This window comes from Hippoglossus hippoglossus, chromosome 24 (assembly GCF_009819705.1).
Source record: "Hippoglossus hippoglossus isolate fHipHip1 chromosome 24, fHipHip1.pri, whole genome shotgun sequence".
NCBI classification, from domain to species: domain Eukaryota; kingdom Metazoa; phylum Chordata; class Actinopteri; order Pleuronectiformes; family Pleuronectidae; genus Hippoglossus; species Hippoglossus hippoglossus.
In genome coordinates this window covers 19662777-19667179 of record NC_047174.1, presented here as the reverse complement: position 1 = coordinate 19667179, position 4403 = coordinate 19662777, and the positions used below count along the sequence as shown (strand labels likewise).

General features: G+C 41.8%; 6 non-coding genes across 6 annotated transcripts; all 6 read left to right on the top strand.

Moving 5' to 3' along the window:
* The first annotated feature begins 222 nt into the window (after positions 1-222).
* On the top strand, positions 223-304 carry trnas-aga. The gene has a single exon. It is a non-coding gene; the product is annotated as a tRNA-Ser (tRNA).
* Positions 305-602: 298 nt separating this feature from the next.
* On the top strand, positions 603-684 carry trnas-aga. The gene has a single exon. It is a non-coding gene; the product is annotated as a tRNA-Ser (tRNA).
* Positions 685-975: 291 nt separating this feature from the next.
* On the top strand, positions 976-1057 carry trnas-aga. Its single transcript has one exon. It is a non-coding gene; the product is annotated as a tRNA-Ser (tRNA).
* A 370-nt stretch (positions 1058-1427) lies between these two features.
* On the top strand, positions 1428-1499 carry trnag-ucc. The gene has a single exon. It is a non-coding gene; the product is annotated as a tRNA-Gly (tRNA).
* An 89-nt stretch (positions 1500-1588) lies between these two features.
* trnas-aga lies at positions 1589-1670 on the top strand. The gene has a single exon. It is a non-coding gene; the product is annotated as a tRNA-Ser (tRNA).
* A 646-nt stretch (positions 1671-2316) lies between these two features.
* Positions 2317-2388, top strand: trnag-ucc. Its single transcript has one exon. It is a non-coding gene; the product is annotated as a tRNA-Gly (tRNA).
* Positions 2389-4403: the final 2015 nt, after the last annotated feature.

Here is a 4403-nt window from a genome sequence, read left to right as displayed (position 1 = left end):
ATAATACAGCTGCAACACCTTAGCCGATACGAGATGGGAAGTTGAAATGTGAAGCTTGTTGTTTCAAAGCCTCAGTTATTTGCTCCATTGCCCCTAACCCCTAATCCTAATCCTTGACCTGGGTTCGATTCCCAGCCATTGCAGAAATCTTATGCCCAACAGTTGGATTTACGATCTCAATCTCTGGTTGCTACATTATCTTGAAAAAACAACAGTCTTTAAGTTGTTGTGGCCGAGTGGTTAAGGCGATGGACTAGAAATCCATTGGGGTTTCCCGGCGCAGGTTCAAATCCTGCCAACAACGGCAGGCTGCTTTTCATGTCCATGTATCTTCCAGTGTTTAGAAACCAAGCCGCCCTTCAATGGATACGAGATAATACAGCTGCAACAATTTAGCCGATACGAGATGGGAAGTTGAAATGTGAAGCTTGTTGTTTCAAAGCCTCCGTTATTTGCTCCATTGCCCCTAACCCCTAACCCTAATCCTAATCCTTGACCTGGGTTCGATTCCCAGCCATTGCAGTAATCTTATGCCCAACTCTTGGATTTACGATCTCAATCTCTGGTTGCTACATTATCTTGAAAAAACAACCTTTTTTTAAGTTGTTGTGGCCGAGTGGTTAAGGCGATGGACTAGAAATCCATTGGGGTTTCCCCGCGCAGGTTCAAATCCTGCCAACCACGGCAAGCTGCTTTTCATGTCCATGTATCTTCCAGTGTTTAGAAACCAAGCCGCCCTTCAATGGATACGAGATAATACAGCTGCAACACCTTAGCCGATACGAGATGGGAAGTTGAAATGTGAAGCTTGTTGTTTCAAAGCCTCAGTTATTTGCTCCATTGCCCCTAACCCCTAATCCTAATCCTTGACCTGGGTTCGATTCCCAGCCATTGCAGAAATCTTATGCCCAACAGTTGGAATTACGATCTCAATCTCTGGTTGCTACATTATCTTGAAAAAACAACAGTCTTTAAGTGGTTGTGGCCGAGTGGTTAAGGCGATGGACTAGAAATCCATTGGGGTTTCCCCGCGCAGGTTCAAATCCTGCCAACAACGGCAGGCTCCTTTTCATGTCCATGTATCTTCCAGTGTTTAGAAACCAAGCTGCCCTTCAATGAATACGAGATAATACAGCTCCAACACCTTAGCAGGTACGAGATGGTAAGGTGAAATGTTGGGTCTGTTGTTTCAGAGACTCATTTACACCCAAGGATTTGATCTATTGCACTGTACTTTGTCATAGCAAATTCTCACTGCTTACACTCAAGTTCATGAAGAGATGTGTACACATTCAATTCTCAGTTTTTTGTGTTTCAGAACTTTGAGTTAAACTAACTCTTTTCTTTGGATTCTGTTCAACAGGGATTCTCTTTCACCTTTTCCCACATTTATCCCGTTCTAGTAGCCAAGTTGTAGGGCTTTTGTGGCGATGGTGGTATAGTGGTAAGCTTAGCTGCCTTCCAAGCAGTTGACCTGGGTTCGATTCCCAGCCATCGCAGTCATCTTATGCCCAACCCTTGGATTTATGATCTCAACCTATGGTTGCTACATTATCTTGAAAACATTTGAAAAAACAACCTTTTTTAAGTTGTTGTGGCCGAGTGGTTAAGGCGATGGACTAGAAATCCATTGGGGTTTCCCCGCGCAGGTTCAAATCCTGCCGACAACGGCACGCTGCTTTTCATGTCCATGTATCTTCCAGTGTTTAGAAACCAAGCCGCCCTTCAATGGATACGAGATAATACAACTGCAACCCCTTAGCCGATACGAGATGGGAAGTTGAAATGTGAAGCTTGTTGTTTCAAAGCCTCAGTTATTTGCTCCATTGCCCCTAACCCCTAACCCTAATCCTTGACCTGGGTTCGATTCCCAGCCATTGCAGTAATCTTATGCCCAACAGTTGGATTTACGATCTCAATCTCTGGTTGCTACATTATCTTGAAAAAACCACATTCTTTAAGTTGTTGTGGCCGAGTGGTTAAGGCGATGGACTAGAAATCCATTCAATGGATACGAGATAATACAGCTGCAGGTACGAGATGGTAAGGTGAAATATTAGGTCTGTTCTTTCAGAGACTCATTTACACCCAAGGATTTGATCTATTGCACTGTACTTTGTCATAGCAAATTCTCACTGCTTGCACTCAAGTTCATGAAGTGATGTGTACACATTCAATTCTCAGTTTTATGTATTTCAGAACTTTGTGTTAAACTAACTCTTTTCTTCCCCTCTTTGGATTCTGTTCAACAGGGATTCTCTTTCACCTTTTCCCACATTTATCCTGTTCTAGCAGCCAAATTTTAGTGTTTTTGTGGCGATGGTGGTATAGTGGTAAGCATAGCTGCCGTCCAAGCAGTTGACCTGGGTTCAATTCCCAGCCATCGCAGTACTCTGATGCCCAGCACTTGGATTTCCAGTCAGACTCGTTTGTTGGGATCAATAGATTCATCATCTCTCCCATACAAGTTGCTTTCTAACAATTTAAGAACATGCATGTTATACTCCACTGAACCAATGAAGACATATTCTGAAGTCCGAGACAAGGACTGCTAAGTCAACACAATAGCAGGCTGGGTCTTCAAGTCACAAGTATCAACAGCTGTTTACACCTTGACTCAGGGGACCCTAAGAAACCACTAACTGGTGGCCTTTCCAACAACCTGTCTGTTTAACATAGTGTCTCTCAACATAGGGACGTACCTGAAGGCTTGCACTAGTGTGACAACTGAAGCAGCATTTTGGGTTAGAAGTGAAACACAGATGCCTATTTACACCTGCACAACTTATGAAAGTTTGCATAGGACAAAAGGTGTATTGATTTAAATTATGTGAATGATCCACAAAGGGAAGTAGGTCAGTAGTTGGGTGCAAACTTTGCTAATTTCCACTCTTGGGTTCAATTTCTGGTCGCTACATTGTTTGGAAAATAATAGAAAAAACAGGTTTAGGCAAGTTGTTGTGGCCACAACAACCTAACAAAAGTTTTTCGTTGTTTCTCTCAAGATAATCTAGCAACCAGAGTTATAATTTTATAACCAGAGATTATAAAAATTGCGTGAAGGTGTTGGGCAACACATTTCTACACAGGCATGGAATCGAATCCAGGTCAACTGCTTGGAAGGCAGCTATGCTTACCACTATACCACCATCGCCAGATAATCCTTACAATTTGGCTGCAAGAAATGGAGCAAGGCCTGCAGGGTCTGTGATTCAGCTAATTCAATTGAAAATTATATACAATTTAATTTGCACCAAAAAAAAAACTGACAACAAACCCTAAAACAGATTATGTCATTTAAAATATTATTAGAACTCCACATTAATGGAGCAACGCCTGCGAGCTAGTTCAGGCAGCCAACTCGAGCTGCGCTGCTCCAACCCTGTGCAGGTTTGAGTCCTGCCAACAACGCTAGGTTGCTTTTAATGTACATGGTACTTTGAGAGTTTATAAACTGCACTGCAGCCAACACAATACAGCTAGTCATGCATTGTGAGTGCAATAAGTCCAATGTTTCAAAGACACACTCAAGAACAATGTGTTTGCTCTATTGCAATGTCCTTTGTCGTAAAAAGTTGTCACTATTTTTGCTCAGACTTTATCTAGAGACATACAAACATTCATCACTCTTACTTTCATGTGTTACAGAATTTTGAGCTAAACTGTCAGTACTGTTTTCTTCTCTCCCTGGTGTATCATCGTCTTCCTCTCTTTGGATTCTTTATTCCTCCTCATTCACCATTTTCCACATCCTTCTCGTGTAACAGACACATTTTGAAGAGGTTGTTGCAATGGTGGTATAGTGCTGAGCATAGCTGCTTTCCAAGCAATGGACCTGTGTTTGATTCCCAGCCATTGCAGTAATCTGTTGTCTGTTAATGGTCACATGTTTATTGGGATGAAAGGATATCCTCTTATGTTTTCCTCATTCATAGTGTTTTCTGCAATTTAACAACCAACTGCAGAGTACACTATCTCCTCCCTGTTTACTGTGGCACACCACACACTTGCTTAGTGTACATATATGGTCATGTGAAATGTGTTTTCAGGTGTGTTAGTATGGAAAGAGATTATTTTTGATACAGAGCTGAAACATTTAGCTGGACAGAGATTGTAGTCTGACAGTACTGATTGGACTTCCATGACTTCCATGCATATCCTTTACACCCGAGCCACACATATGCTGCACATTATAGATATAGGTCGCTGATCTGCTGCATCTCACTGGTCTGTTGCTCACACAGGGAGTGTATCTGTATTTCTGGTATGACTACTGTATTTTCTTGAATAAAAGTAGCCTATGTACTAAATACCAGAACTCTACTGTATGAAGCTGTGCCTCTTCTGTCTCCTTAAATATTTCACAATAAAAACCTTGTTATAGCATGGATTCAGTCAACAGA